Here is a 16,703-nt window from a genome sequence, read left to right as displayed (position 1 = left end):
GAAATGGAGGCTTAATCATAATTAGGAGTGAACCTAGGCTAAGATGGAGACAAGCTGGCTCTTCAAGTTCTCTCCTTCCATCTTGTGAGACCTTGGATCAAACCTAATCTTCAGCCTTGGAAGTAGAGGCTTTTACCTATGGAGCCAACTTAACAGCATTACTTATTTGTATTTATATTAGTAGGAGTGAAGCTCTCTGAGACCTCAGGTGGGCATGGTCAATGAGGGTAATAGAAAAAGGCTTGGGAGAATTCTCACTTAGGGAACAACACAAAGGAAAAGGGGTTTTCTTGTTTCTTTACAGCATGCCTTTGGCCTTCTGTGGGTTTCAGACATATGGCTATGAAGAACTTAATTACTTTCTTTTTAAAAAAGATTTATTTATTATGTTTATATAAGTACACCATAGCTGTTTTCAGACACACCAGAAAAGGGCATCAGATTCTATTACAGATGGTTGTGAGCCACCTGTGGTTGCTGGGAATTGAACTCAGGACTTTTAGGAAGAGCAGTCAGTGCTCTTAACTGATGAGCCATCTCTCCAGCTCCAAATTTAATTAGTTATGTCAATAAATAGTATCTTGAAATCATCATTTGATTGTAAATCCAAAAGTATTTAGGAAGTATAAGAAAAATTATTTATATAAGAAGAAAATATAAATGAACACACACATCTATCTATCTATATATCTATATCTATCTCTGTACCTATCTATCTATCTATATCTATCTATATATCTATATGAGCATTCATATGTACTGTAAGAGTCATTACACAATGCTTTCAGCAAAATAAGAGAAATAACAAACTACATTATGAGTAATTCCATTGACTTAGCCCTTCAACAATTCCTAATTTTAATCAAATAAAGATAAATGAAATACCTGTTTTGCATGAGAATCCAGGTTAGAAAATATAAAAATTAAGTTTTGGTGTGAATATTAAGGCATCATTTTGCACTATTGGTGAATATTTTAACATGCATACTTAAGCAGAGTCTTTTCCGACAGAAAAGCAAGACTTACAGCATTGAAAAGTTTAATGAATCCTCCATTTAATTAAAAAAGAAATAGTTGTATTATAGTCAAGCAACTTTATTGGAAAACTTTAAAAGTAAGGGGTTAAGGAGATGGCCCAGGCAGGAATGTGCCCATTGTATGAGCATAAAGACCTAAGTTTAGACAAAACAACAACATCTTATAAATGGACAACAATACAATAAAAAACGCTCCAAACAGGGAAAAACCACCTACATAAAAGCCAGGCAAGCAGCCGCTCTGTGAAGCATGTACTGGAGGCAGAGACAGAAGATCCCTGGCGCTTGATGGCCAGCTATTCTAGATGATACGGTAATTTTCAGGTTCAGTGAGAGACCCCGTCTGAAGGAATGGAGTGGAAGAAGTATAGGGAGACACGTGACCTGGATCTCTACCATATCAGCACAAAATGCTTTACCATTTTGCACTTGTCCCTAGAAACAACGTTTCTCCATACCTCATGTTCATGGATAAGACGCTGGAAAAGAAGTTGTTTAATCATGGTTATCACTTGTCTATGCTGCCCACATGCCCAGTCTATCTTACATTGTTCCTGCCACACACGCCAGTGGAACCGGGTAGTAAACCGTGGAGCGCTTCGAACTTTTTCAAAAACTTAAGTTCAATGCTAATGACCCCTTCCCTCTAACGTCTTGCTAAATCTTCCAGTCAGTTGACTAATGATGAAATTCATCTGTCTTTCTGACTGCTGTGCCCAGGAAAGCTTGAGAAACCACGTGTTTTAAGCGGCGCGGTGCATATTTAACTGGCCAGCGGGAAATCTGGCACCGAGGATAGCTGTCAATCAAACCAGCCCGCCCAGCTCTTTTAGAACCAGAAAAATGCTGATAAAAATTCATGCGACTGATAAAATTAAACAGAGAATACAACACTGAAGACATTTGAGATCGCCTCAGTAGATCTTGTCATAGGTCATTGTGATGTAGTTTATGCTAAGAGTGACATTAGAGTAGGGGACATTTTAAGCATTAGATGTATGGGCAGGCATGAATATTGATTAATGTTTCTAGACTATATTTATTTTTAATCCCTTCCCCCCCCCCCCGGGCTAGCACATGAGGTTAAGGGTGTTTGCTGATGTCATCACAGCAGGGTAGTACATGAATTAGTCTTCACCCATTGTGACAAAAATCTGGTTCTGACTAGGTTTCAGCTCCTATTAGAGACGATTGGACTGTGAAGTAGTAATACCCCCAGGCCACTGCTTTACCTTTCTTGCACTCTTGATAAATCAACATTCTATTCTGTCATTTTTTTTTTTTTTTTTTTTTTTTTTGTCATGCCCTTTGAACTCGCATCCAAGTCACAGGATGTGAGTTAATAGGACTATGGACATTATGCAGACTAATTACTACCCTTCCTAATGCTATGCCTGACCTCTCAAAAGGAATTTGCATAGGCTGTAAGGTATGGGCAGAACCCAGGGGAACCTTAGGCTGTGTCTTCTTGACCCAGCGTAAACTTCTTAACCACGAGGTTGTTACTCATAGCTCCAGGAATACCAACGGTCCAGGAACAGATTTCAGTAGGTTGGAAAGAGTACTCATTTTTCCGAGTCTAAACAGCATAGAGAAGAAATGTCATTGCACAATATGGAAAAATACTAGCAGGTGTCTCTAATGGTATAGCTGACGTCAGTCTTCTGTCTTCCTTGCCTGCCCTAGCGTTAGGGACAGTGTTGTTTCGGGTATAACTTCACACAGCTCCTCTCCCCACACACAAGGAAAATCCTTCGCAAGTATCCCTGCTTAGATTTAGAAGCATAACACTAGACTTCCATTAAACTTTCAGCTCTCCATCACAAAACCCTGGAGAAGGAGTATGGTGTCATCTTTGAAAGACAACGCCAGACTGTAAATTTTGGAAATCTTGAGAGAAAGACAGACTTCTAATTGTAAACCATGTTCTTGACTGACTTGGTCTTCTGGGCCAGTCATCATACATTTTACTTTGCAGGAACTTTCTGTTTCTTTCCCCCCTGCCTCTTGTTTCAACTCTACGGTGTGATATTCACAGAATCAGTTTTGCTGAGGCCTTTGGGTTCCTCAAGCTGCATTTACAGTGGCGAAGAATGGATCTTAAATTTCTATTTCGCTGAATTTTATATTCAAGTAAGTTGTAGTAGAAGATGGGATAAATTGAAAGTAAAAATAGAAGCAGGCGACACTGTTTTTTTTTTTTTTTTTTTTTTTTTTCTGTTCCATGCCTAAGGATCTAAGTTCAAACACCCAGAGGCACACGCAACAAGCCAATCAAATTAGAACTTATTCACGAGACAACATAATGTGAAAAGAGTCATAGTGTGGGCGATAGGGAGGGACCAGGCAGTGTCCACGAATAAGGAATTCCAAGACGGTAAGCTGTGTCCTTCATTCTGTTTTGGAAAATATTTGGGTCAGTGCTTACAAAGTCAGGAAGACAAAAGTCTGTCTTCAGAGGTTAGGACTGGCTCATTCAAACTGTCTTATTACATATATTTGTGTGTGCAAATAAATGTGAGTGTATGTGTGGAGCGGGGTGGTCAGAGGATGACTTGAGGGAGTCATCTTTCTCTCTCTGTCCTGTGGGTCCTGGGGATAGAACTCAGGTCTCCGTGCTTGGTGGCAATCATCTTGACCCTCTCTCTATCTTACCAGCCTCGGCTCTTGGGTGTAGAAAACTCACTGATAGTTGGGACTGTTGATACAGTCCTGACTAATCTGAAGACTTCTGCTACCATTTCAATTTTCTGGGTGTTTAGATTAAGACACTGAATTAATGCATGATGTTATCATCCTCTGATACTTTATATATAGAATACTTATAATTGGTTTATGATGTATAATTATAAAATGGTATACAAGCTCATTAAAAACAAAATCCAAACAATCTGGAAATGTGTAAAATCGAGATCAAGAGTCTCTATTTTATCTCGTATTTGTAATCCAGTATTGTTTTTTTTAAATATATTTGCCTATGTAGTTAACAAATAACATCAAGGAAACGAGAACATACTACAGTGGCACATGAAACTTGTCAAACTTTAAAAAAATATCAGAGAGATCACTATATAGTTACATACATCACCTAGTTCTTTTTGGAGACTGTGGAGTTTTCTTTTGAAAAATACCACCACCACCACCATCACCATCATCCTTAACAGAATGTATGCTCATGTGCATATGCATATGTGATGGATGTGGCGGTCAGAGGATGACTTGATGACATTGGTTCTGGAAAAATCATGCTTAGGTCTTCAGTCTTGGGAATTACCACTTCTGCTTGATGAGCCACCTCACCAGACCTAATCTGGAGGTTTCAGTATTATAGATGTAATCATTTACATAGACAATTCTTTAATGAGGTTGTTCTCTTGTTCCATTTCCTTCCTGTTTTAAGTTACTCATTGGACTGCTTTTCTTAACTTCCGGAGCCTCTTCCCAGTGAATAACTTTGGGTGTGATGGTGAGCCTGGATTCCAACAACTTGATGTTGATTACATTTGAAACTCCACTGGCTGTCTTCTCACTGCTGAGTTCTGAGCCACAGTTTTGAGCTGGTAGAGGACAAAGGAGATTTTCTGGCTTTAGGGCAAATATGTGTGCCTAACTTTGTTAACTTCCAAAATGCTTTTATGAGCAATTATTTATTCATCTAAGCCTCATGTGTACTGATGACAAAGCCAAGTTTTCCTCTCATGTTAAACCTTGGAATGAGGTACAAAGTTACATGAACCAGCAGAAACTAATGTCCCCAATTTTAGCTGTCGCATATCATGCATACCTAGCTGTGTGCACTGTACATGTAAAATGCATACCATGAAGTAAAATGGACATGTATGTTCTCACTACCCAAGCTAGGAGATTTGCAGGGCTGCCTAAATTGGGTCTCCTGACCCAGTTCCCAGCACACACTGTCATTACACTGAACTTGTGATTTGTGTTGCTCTATTTACAGTTTTGTTTCTTAGGTCTGATGCATTTTAAGACATCATGTTTCTTTCCAATTTTTGAGTTGCATATAAATGAAATCACACAGCGTGCATACCGTCTCGTTCCTTGTTCCTGATTTGGATTCTGAGAGTCATCCTTGCTGGTGCTTGTAGTAGACTGATGATACTTTTTATAGTGTGTTAGATCACACAGCTATGTCTATGCATTGTGGTTTGGTTATGCCCCTTTCCTGTGATAGGTACCTGCATTGCCACTGGGATTCATTACCCAGTGAAACAATGCTGAAATAAACATTTCCCCTTGCTTTCTGTACAGATGAAAGACTTTTAGTAGACAGTGACAATCACACGTATTTTTGCCTCAGAAGCAAATAGGTATGAATATATATGTCTAACTATGTAAGCAGTAATTTTTGGATGATAGCCTTATATGTTCCCATTTTAGCTTCCAAATAATTCCAAATTGACATGAGGAGCCATTCAGTTTATCAACAAGCTTTAAGCACTATGACGGGACAGATATTCATCTATTGTAATCCTCTAAGCCATCTACTTCCCAGCCACAGGCCTGAGTCTTGACCTGGCTTGCTCTGCTCCAGGTGTGTCCTTATGGCAAATCCATTGGTGATCCACTGATCACAACTCCTTCTAGACCCACAGCTTCATGGCCACTTCCTTTCTCTCCCTTTTGGGACCCTCCCTGGGATCAGAAGTCCTGCCTTCTCAGTACAGTCATAGTCTGATCAGCTCTTTATTACCGATCAGAGATAACTGAGGAGCATACATCACGCAACATTGATATAAGATATGATTCAACCATCAAGACAGGGTTAGCGTTCAAAGTGTATCCAGATCTCTGGGCACAGAAATCAGCAACAGAATATTCATTACACAAAATTGGCCCCCAACATAACTACGTAGCCAAACTGTTCTCAAACTCATAGTCACCTGCATCAGCTTTTTAACTGTTAGGATTATTGGTGTTTTGTATACATCTGGCTACAGAAAATTCTTTATTTTTACATATTAGTCGATATACATACACATGCACAGGTGTATGGTTAAAATATTTGATAGATATAATCATACTTTTACAAATTGCATTGCATTGATATAATTCTTAAAGATTTGTATTTTATATTCTCTCTCTCTCTCTCTCTCTCTCTCTCTCTCTCTCTCTCTGTGTGTGTGTGTGTGTGTGTGCCAATACGCATGTATGTACACAATATGTGTATAGTGCGCATGGAGCCCAGAAGAGGGTGTCTGATACCCTGGAACTGGAGTTACAGATGGTTTGAGCTGCTGTGTAGTTATTAAGGATCAAATTTAGGTCCTCTGCAAGAGCAGCAAGTGCTCTTAATTGCTGAACCACCTCTGCAGTCCCATATCCTAAATTATTTGCATCTTTCAGAAATTATTTTTATCAAAAATTTTTACGAAATATATCTTAAGCATAACTATGATATATATATATATATACATATATATATATATGTATATATATATATATATATCTTTTCCCTCCCCAGAGTCCTTCCCGATCCTCTCTACCTCCTTATTCATCCACATTCACGTTCTTTCTTTTCCAAAAAAAGGAAAACAAACAAACAAACAAAAAAACCAGAGAAACTAGGGCAAACCAATATGGCAAGAAATATCAAGACAAAACCAAAACTGCACAAAAGTTCCAGGAGCCTGTTTTGTGTGGCCACCTACTCCCAGGCATCGGGCCTGCCCTGGAATATGGTTGATACACACAGTGACACTCGACTGGAGAAAGCCCCTTGTCCCCTTTTCAACAGGCATCAATTGCAGTGGCTCTGTGTCAGGGGTGGGGCTTTGTGCCCAGCCTCCTTCTCCGTGTTGGGATTGATCTGGTTTGAAGTTGTGCAGGTCTCCTGCATGTTTGTGAGTTTCCTGCAAGTTACCCACCACACCTGGCTCTTGCCATCCTCTGTCCTCTCATCCACATCAATCCCCGAATTTACAGGGAGGAGCTTATTTAATTTTATTTAATTGTGAAATGAGGCGATCTGAACCCACAGTTGAAAATGCAGCACTCCATCAAACCAGGCATGGCAATATTGTGTGCATGGAGTTAATTTTATTATGTCACAGCTTTCGTTGATTTTTCATAGTCTCTACCTGCCATCATAGACCCAGGTAGGTTTTTTTTCTCTTGCCAGGACTTGGTTTGACCTGCTTTTAATTTTTGCCAGTTTCATGTGTGGCCTCTGGTCTGTGGTATTTGTGTTTATATGTTCTTTATTATATGTTCTTTATTTATGTTCTTTATTATATGTTCTTTATTTATGTTCTTTATTAGAGCTGAATGTCTTGTCATGCATCCCCTAGCTTTTTGAACTTCTCTTTCTGACATTTGTGGCTGTGACTGTTGTCTTTTTCTTTTGATTCTTAGCTATATCTAACATATTCTGGGCATTGAGCCTTCATGTCTTGCTTAGTTTGTAGCTTGTTTTCAACTTTTAAAATGGTATTATTTAGTAAACAGACACTTCATTTTTAAAAAGCTTTATTTATATTAGGTATGAGTACAGTGTTGCTGTCTTCAGACTCACCAGAAAAGGGCACCAGATCCCATTACAGATGGTTGTGAGCCATGTGTTTACTTGGAATTGAACTCAGGACCTCTGGAAGAGCAGTCAGTGCTCTTAACCACTGAGCCATTTCTCCAGCCCCAAACTTCATATTTTGATATAAATTAATTTTTAGTCTTCTTTAATGTTAATGACTTTTTAAAAGATTTCTTTTTATTTTTGATCATATGTCCATTTAAGAGTCTGCTGCATGAGTTTGGATGCTAGCAGAAGCCAGAAGAGGGTGTCATGTCTGCTGGAACTAAAGTTGCAAGTGGTAGGTGCTGGAGATGAACCTCTTGCCCTCTGGATAAACAATAAGCACTCTTAACCAGCAAGTCATCTCTCCAGCCCCAAGGATGATGTCTTGCTTAGAAAATTCCTTTCTTTGAGGTCATGAAGCTATTTTCATGAGATCTCTGAAAAACTTATTTTGCCTTATAAATCTGCAGTCAACTTTTGTGATTACAATAATTTTATTTTTGTGTCCTAGGCTGGCATGGAACTTGCTATGTGGCCACAGATAACTTTGAACTCCTGATACCCCTGCGTCTACCTCCAAAGTCCAAGGATTACACATATGGACAGTATTTGCAGTTTGGGCGGTACTGGGGCTTGGCTCAGGAGCCTCATACATGTCAGACAAGCACTCTACAACCTGAACTTTACATCCGGCCCCTCTGTTTTCATATGATTTAAGGGAAAAGATAAGGTTGACTTTTTCCCCACATGAATATAGTCAATCATTCCAGTATCATTTTCTGTACAGCCTCTGCTCCACTTCTACAGGGCTAATTGTGTTGTAGAATTGTGTGGGCATATTTCCTGGTGCTGTCTCTACAGTCTGTCTATCCTTGAGTTAATACAGACTGGCTTAATTACACAGCTTTACAGCAACCCTTGAAATTTGTAGGGCAACTTGCTTCAACTCACTTTGCTTCAGTAATATCTTGGTCTTGGTCCTAAGCACTTTAATATAATGTTTTAGAATGAGTTTAACTATTTTCTCAAAATAATCTTTGCAATTTTTAATTGAAGTTGCAGCAATCAAAATCCTTGATCAATTTGTGAAGAGTAATTTATTTAGCATAGAAGTTTCCTACCAAGAAAAAATCGTCTGCCCTTCCATTTTATTTAGGCTAAACTTCAACCTGCCTTAATATGTCCCATAACTTTTCTTAGAGATCTTGTTGAATTTATTTACAATTCAATATATGTGCTGCTGATTTGTTATATATGTATAAGAACAGAATATATTTTAAAATAGTTGTTTCCATGTGTACAACTTCTCTAGAGTTTCTTTCAGTTCTGGTATTCAGTCAGTAAGTCATTTGATTTTCACACAGGCAACAGTATATCATTTGTAAACAGTGACGTTGTTTCTAGTGCTTGACTCCCATACTTATTCATTTCCTCATCATATTATCTTGGCAAAGATCTCAAACAGAATGACAAATAAACATGATGGCAGCTCCACTCTTGTTTCATCCCTGATTTAGAGGGAAAGCTCTCAATGATTTATCACCATGTACTTGTTGGAGTTGTTGGAGTTTCGTTTTGTCTGAAGACACGGTTTTTGTGCTGGGAAGTTTGAGTCTGCAAAATTCTTTTCACCCAGCATGGTAGCCTATGTGGTCAACTGTTTGGCTTCTCTTGGATTTTAGTGGCTCTTACTGGGTTTAGTCAGTGAAGATTGTTGTCAGGAAAGGGTGGAGGCTGGAGGGAGGGAAAGGAGCTGCAGTGTGAGACCTTCAGTCTTCAGCTCTTTCACAATGTATCTCTTCAGCTAGTTGTATCCCTCCCCTTCCCCACCCTCTCTCTGTGCTCTTCTTGGTTAGCCATTTTAACTTAATTATACTAGATTTAATATTATACTTCTTGAGCCTGCATTTGAAGCCTAGCTTATGGTCAATTTCATATCATTATTACACTTGCTTAAAAAGTGTATTCTGGCCAGATGTGGTAGCACAGGTCTGTAACCTAGCACTTGGTGAAGCCAAAGCAAGAGGACTGTAAAGTTGGAGGCCAACCTGGCTAAGACCCTGTCTGCAATACAAAATAAAACAAACAATAGCAGAACTAAACTAAAAAAAAAAGTATTCGGCCATTGTAGGATGCAATGTTCACTGTGTTGAAATCTTGACGATCTGCTTTGTGTATGAGGCATCTCTGTAGGTGATGTGGACATATCAGGAAACAAAAACCAAGCTCCCTTGTCTAGGGAGCAGCTCAGTGATAGTGTGTGCTTAGCCAACATAAGGCTTGGGGTCAATCCTTGATCCAAAAGAAAAAAGTAATCTGCCTTTGAGAGAATATGAGTGACACAAGAATACAGAATGAAAAAGGAGAGCCTATCATATATGTGGGGGCAAGCACATACACACACACACACACATACACACACACACACACAAACATACACACATACACACACATACACACACATACACACACGCACATGCACACACACATACACACACATCACACATACACACACATACACACACATACACATATACACACATACACACACATACCACACATACACACACACATACACACATACATACACATACACACACATCCACACATACACACACACACATATGAGCAGAGGTAAGATATGCTGAGACCCATGTGGATGTGACTACTCGAAGTCGGCTTCACTGGACCTGAAAGTCAGAGGGAAGCCAGGTAGAATCCTGGCATTGAATATCTGAAGGAGGGTGAGCCATGTAGAGCTGTGTATTGCTCAGACAACTGCCATTTCCCATTCTTTACCTTCACGGTGCTTATTTTAATTCGACGCATATTCCCAATATTTCTTCCATGGTGTCTGTGACCGTACTGCCCTGAAACATCCCACATCTCTTCCTTCTGCATATTAAAGTCTTTGGAAATTACTAGGCCTTCCTTTCAAAGTTATCAACACTATCAACGTTGTCTCCATTAAATTGAAAACAAGTTTTGCTTCCCTAAAAAGACTACATCTTAGACACATATTGAAAGTTTCTCTTTATTTATGCAGCCTTCCACCCTGACTCCAGTAGAATCACAGTGTTACTGTTTTCAGTGAGTGTTTATGGTGAATCCCAAGCTGAAGTTACACATATTTCTACTGGCCACATTTATGAACATTTTCCTTCCAAGAAAAACACCGCCCTAGACTTCCTTTTACCTGTTGCTTGTTTGTTTTGTGGTTTTGTGTTTGATTTTGAAGACAGACTCTCACTTTGTAGCCCAGCCTGGCCTAGAGCTCAGTACATGGCCCAGGATGACTTTTAGCTTGAGCTCTTCCTGTGTCAGGCACACACCGCCACATTCTCAGTACCAAAGAACCAAGTTATAATAGATACAAGTAATGCTATAGATGTAATATTTAATTTGTGCCTAATTCCATGAAAGTTTTCTCTTTATCGTATTACAAAAGGTTTAATGAGACTGAAACAAGTTAATTTTAATGCTTAATTTGAATTTTCTAGTTAAAGTCTAACTCTCATGGATGGCAGAAAAAAAAGGCACATTATTTCAAACAATGAATTGAATTAACAAAGTAGTTTTTAGGCACATACAGAGAGCTTATTTCTTAGCCTTTGTTTACCAATAAAAACCGAGCTGGAACACTCATTTATTTTCTTTTCCCATCTTTTAAAGTTTTTCTTACCAAGACCCCAGAGAAACAAAGAGGAAAACAAACAAATGACAGAAACAAAACAAAGATCCCACGTTGAAAGGTCAACCTGTTTTCTATACACATCAGAGCAGTTGTTCTCAACGCCTGATGGCTTCTTCCACAGGGATCACATATCAGGCATTCCGAATACCGGATATTTGCATTACAGTTCAGAACAGTAGCAAAATTATACTTATGAAACAGCAAAGGAATAGTTCTATGGTTGGGGGTCACCTAGGGCTGCAGCATTAGGAAGGTTGAGAACTGCTGGTCTAGAGAGCTTTATAGCCGATACTCAAAGCTACACACCCAAGTAAAACCAGTCATCCCCAGAAGTCTGCCAGACCATGCCCTGACCGCTCTTCAAGGGACAATCAACGATCTCATTGGTTCTCTTCCAGCTCAGGTGAATTTTACTTGGCAGAAAAGGCAATAGACACAATAAATTGTATGGGCATTAAAAGAGGACTTGAAACCCTCATCAGAGGGATGTGCAGATGCACACGGTAGACGCTGAGAAACATGGAGGAGGGCACTGAGCAGCCTGCGAGGCACGAACAGGACCCATGCGCTCTCATCGATACTTTAATGAGCAAGGTGGCCACAGACACAGCTGAATTTGCCAGACACACACTTGGCCAGGATTCAGAATTCTGCTTCTTTCATTTCCACAAAGACGTTTTGGAATATAAAAATATTCCCAAATTTATCCACGAACCTTTCCTAACCTAAGAACAAGTTTATTTCCTTTCCAAATGCTAGTCTAGTACCTTCACATCTCCTAAGACCATTGCTAAGGAAGACCAGAAACAGGAAAGAAGGTTTGCTCGGCTCAGCAGTGGCTTTTGAGTGTTGTACTCTCTTTGAACGAGAGCTCTCCTGGCCTGCTTTATCAGAGATTGCAGCTCTGTTTTTGATAATCCTGGGAGTTAACTAATGTGATCAGACTTCAAACTGTATCAGGTTCCAACAATGAAATCTAGTTGGTGACTTATTAGCTTAAGTGTCTAATTGGGAAGTCAATTTGTGAAAGGTTTGTTTTTGTATCAAGTGTATGAGTGAGTGTTTTTGAATATCTATCTATCTACCTACCTACCTACCACCTACCTGTCTGTCTGTCTGTCTGTCTGTCTGTCTATCTATCTATCTATCTATCTATCTATCTATCTATCTATCTATCTATCTATCTATCCATCCACCTATATATCTATTTACCCACCCACTTACCCACCCATTTATCCATCCTCCCTTTCTGGTGCCTTTGGTCCTCCCTACCTCCTTCTAGCCTCCTGTCATGTGCCTGGTGGCTTATTTACTTCTTTGCCTCTGGCCTTTCCTTGTCTCTTCTTTCTTGTTTCTTCAGCTGAGGCAGAGCTCTGGCTGCTGGAGGAGGAGTAGATTCACTGAGCTGCTTCCGAGGCTGTCAGAATCTGAGTCAGAGGAATCAGACACCAAGGAAGGCTCTGAAGATGAAGATAGTCAGGGCTGGGGTTTCTTTTGCCCAGCTTCTGGTTTCTGGGCTACAGTGACCTTGGGCATATTTTTTAGATGTTTTCGAAATTCATCCGTCGAACCTTCAAGATCTATGGAAGTGAAGAAGTTGATGATAAATCAGGTATTGCATGGGTTGTCCCAGGATAACAGTCCTTCAAAAGAATGGCTGAAGAGTTTTATCCTTTAACCTCACATTCAGCTTAGGAAGACCCATGTATTCACACAGTTCATGGAAGAAGATCTTGACAAAAAATTCTACTAGATGATGTCATGGTCTCTTCACTCAGCTTTATACGTTCGAGAACACTCCATAGAAGTGAATCTGTGTATAAAAGGTGAGCAAACATCTTAGCAACATTTCTTATTTTGTTTGTCTCTTTGCGATGGGTGGTATTCCTTGAATATACTTTCAAATGATTCCATGCATTCTTTTTTTTAGCATACAAAACCTCCCAGCTAACAAGCAGAAAACTTTTCATAGGTCCTTTGTTGGACACAGCAATCAAGCCTCATGGTGCAGAGTTCTTTTGTTTTGCTCTCAGCAAATTCAACAACTTGAATGCACATTCTCCAAATAGCTAAGCTTGACCAAATGGCAAGATATATTGCACCTCAAAATGAGACTAGGCTGATTTCTGCTTTGTCATGAATAGTTAGTTACCTTTTGTCCTCCTTCCTTCCTCTTCTTCTTCCTCCTCCTCATCTTCACTACTCCCAGCTTCTTGGTCTGCATTTGAATCACTGTGTCCTTCATCAAAGAATTCTTTTTCAATGGCCTTGTGTTTCTCTTCATTCTCCATAAAATTAGGATCCATCTTGAAAACATTAAGAACATCTTCTGGATTGTCGTCACCCTCCAAGGGGATCATATGTATAAACTGATCATCCAGTTCCACTAAATCAAGTCCTTCCAGAATAACAGGGTGGTCCTTGAACCCATCCTTTCCTACCTAAAGCATCACTTCAATTATGTACCAAACTCGTTTGTTGATCCGAGCCTCCTGTAGAATGTTGCGCAGCCATTCAAAGATTTCACTGATTGCCCTTGGTGACACCTGGGTTAATTTGAGACCACACTCCTCGAGGAAGCTGATTGCTACTTCGACACTGTCATTTGCTGGTCCTGATAGGAGCAAAGGGAGCATCACCAGGCACAGAACCTCATATGCCACACTCCAGTTAATAAGACTTGTCACAGATTTTAAGTTGCTTGTCATTCCTTCGATATCCTTTCCGAAAATTAAGAATTAGTCTCTTGAGGATGAATTCTCCAGTCTGTGGGAATCTTGAGTTGATGACTGCCACCAAAGCTGCATAAACGTGAGTGAAGATGGGAGAAGCGCTCGGCGCTTGCAGAACAGATCTGGACCGCAATCCTCTCCCTCTGACTACATTCTCTTAAAGGAGTTCTTAGGCAATAATACGTATATTGGAGATCTCGACCTCCTTGATGAGACCATTGATGGATTTCTTCAGCGCCTCCCAGATCATCCTCTGGTGTGCTAAGCTGTTTATATCTGTAATTTGTTCCTGCATCATCCTGAGCTTTGTGGGAGGAATATATGCTCTCCCAGTGCGAGTGAGCAATGGATCCAGCTCATCCTTCTTCTTCGATGCAGGTTCTTCCCGAGTAGAACTCTGGGTTACTCCTCGGTCTGGGCTCCTTCTTTCAGAAGATGGGGATTTCTGGGACCGGTTCCAGCGATCTGCATCTCTATCTCTTTCTCTGTACTTCTCTCAGTCCCTACTTCGTGATTCCATGTTGTCACCGTAAGAGTCTTCTCTTCTAGAACGCTCATAGTCTGATCGGTGTAATCAGAGCAGTCTCTATCTGGGGTGTGTGTGTGTGTGGGGGGGGTCTTGTTCTGCATACTTGTCTTCCGGGGAGGAGCTTGGGTGGTATGGATTGTTGGTTCTCCCTTTCTGTTGTGACCAGAGGACTGTTTCCTTGTGTGCCACACTGCTTTTCAATTTCTTGCTGTCAGCTGACCCAGTAAACCAGATGCCCCAGATTCATTCAAGTGACGCGTACTCACTGGTCTGAGTTCCTCAGTTTCTTGACGGTTTTTTTCTTTCTGTCTCCACACTTCACCTAAAACTCCATCGTGCCGCCGTCACCCCGAAGTCCCAAATGGTGGTGCTAGTCTGTGGTCCTACTCCCCAACAATGGTCAGCTTTGAATGGGAAGTCCAAGAATCTAGTAGTTACTCAGTCCCACAAAGCTGGTTGTGTCAGCTGCTCTTCCGTAGAAATAGATTCCAACAGATGTGTTGGCAAGTAAACAAAATCGGGAGATCCCCTTGCCTTGGTCTCCTGGGATTAAAGGTGTGTGCCAACTTGCTTGGACTTAAGCTTTTCATGACCAATATGCCTCAAGATCTCTATGCCACGATCCAGGTCATAAACTGTGTCTCCCAGACTCAAGATCAGGATCACAGGTGAGCCTTCCAATTCTGTCTTGTAGCTCATTCCAGATATAGTCAAGTTGACAACCAGAATTACAACCCACCCCTTGTCAACTTGACACAAATAATATCTCATGTCCACATGAAACAGTAACATGATCATGAATTGGCTTATATAACTATTCCTCATACAATTTGGTCACTGTTTTTTTATAATCTCATCAGAGGTCATTTTGAGTGAGGCTTTTTATTTTAAAGTGTAGTGGCTAAATGTCTGATTGGTTAGCTCATTTTATCATCATCATCATCAGTTTAGATTATCCTATCATTCTGAGATTCATCCCAAAGCAAAACATGATAAAAACCTCCTTTTCATGTTTAAAAGCTGCCATTTTATTTTACTTTTCCTCTCTTACTTAAAGCTTCAAATAGAAGAATTAAGACCCTATTTTCACCTATGAGAAAGGTGTGGGGACTTTCTTTACTTGGGCCATTCTGATCTAAAGTTCTGTCTCTTATACTTAAGCAGCTGCAGGAAATAGTCATGTTTCCTGTCATAGTCCTAGGTTGTTGGTGCACATGTGGGTCAAAGCCAAGTGACAGAGAGAAATGGTTTCCAGGTAGGAGGTTAAATTGTGTGTTACTGTCCGTGGTTTTTTTTTTTTTTTTTTAGTAGAAAGTTAACGTTTTCTGTCCTGAGACATTTGCCTTGAGCAACTTGAAAGGAAGCCAATCACACTATCCAGCGGCCCAACTTGGCTGCCTCAGGACTCCATCTACCCCTCTACACGGCTTGAAAGCATTCCAAGCAGAGAAAGCCCGCTTTAGCATTTGGTTGAAGACCATAGCTTTAGCTATGGCAAATGCAAGAAAAATGGCTCCTTTCTCTATGGAAAGGTGTGTGCTTGGAGAATGGAGAGGAGAGCGCTGGAATTTCAGGTGTGGGGTTCCAACAATTGTGGGAGGGTTTTAAGGTAAAAGTCACCTCTGAGGACACACGGGGCCACCTCCTTCCTTGCTAATCCGCTTTTTTGTTTGTTTGTTTGTTTGTGAAGGAGATGTGGACTGAGGTTCCCAAGAGCGGCAAGGGCAAGAAGAAGTCCAAGGCTGTCAACAAGGATTGTCGCATCTCCAAGATGTTCCTGCGCGGGGACTCAGTCATTGTGGTGCTGCAGAACCTACTCATCACCAGCAGGCACAGTGGAGGCCTCGGCCCTATGAGAGCCTGTTTCCTGCCTCCCGAGTCCTGCAGAACTCTGCCCAATGGGCTACAGATAAAACCCTGTGCTTTTTGTTTTTTTAAAAAATGTTTTGTTTTGTTTTTTTTTTTTTTCCATCTGCCTTCCTCCCCCGCCTGCAAAGCCAAAGGGAACCCACAAGGCAGTTCTCATAAGAGAAGGACAAAGCCGTGGGCCCACCGTGGGCACACCGTGGGCACACCGCGAGCTTGTATACGTCCTTACCGAGCTCACGGTGAGGACCGCAGACAAACCGAGGGTTCTTGGCGGTCCAACCACACTCCAGCTTTTCCTACGACTCATCTC

The 16,703-nt window shown here is 40.6% G+C and overlaps 1 pseudogene across 1 annotated transcript; it reads right to left on the bottom strand.

Moving 5' to 3' along the window:
- Positions 1 to 2,490: 2,490 nt before the first annotated feature.
- Positions 2,491 to 14,553, bottom strand: LOC308433035 (pre-mRNA-splicing factor CWC22 homolog; annotated as a pseudogene). The gene is made up of 2 exons: positions 12,492 to 14,553; positions 2,491 to 2,616 (listed from the first exon to the last, which is right to left on the bottom strand). The product of its transcript is annotated as a pre-mRNA-splicing factor CWC22 homolog (transcript).
- Positions 14,554 to 16,703: the final 2,150 nt, after the last annotated feature.

This window comes from Micromys minutus (assembly GCF_963924665.1).
Source record: "Micromys minutus genome assembly, chromosome: 19".
Lineage (NCBI taxonomy): Eukaryota > Metazoa > Chordata > Mammalia > Rodentia > Muridae > Micromys > Micromys minutus.
This window is presented reverse-complemented; position numbering and strand designations above follow the sequence as displayed.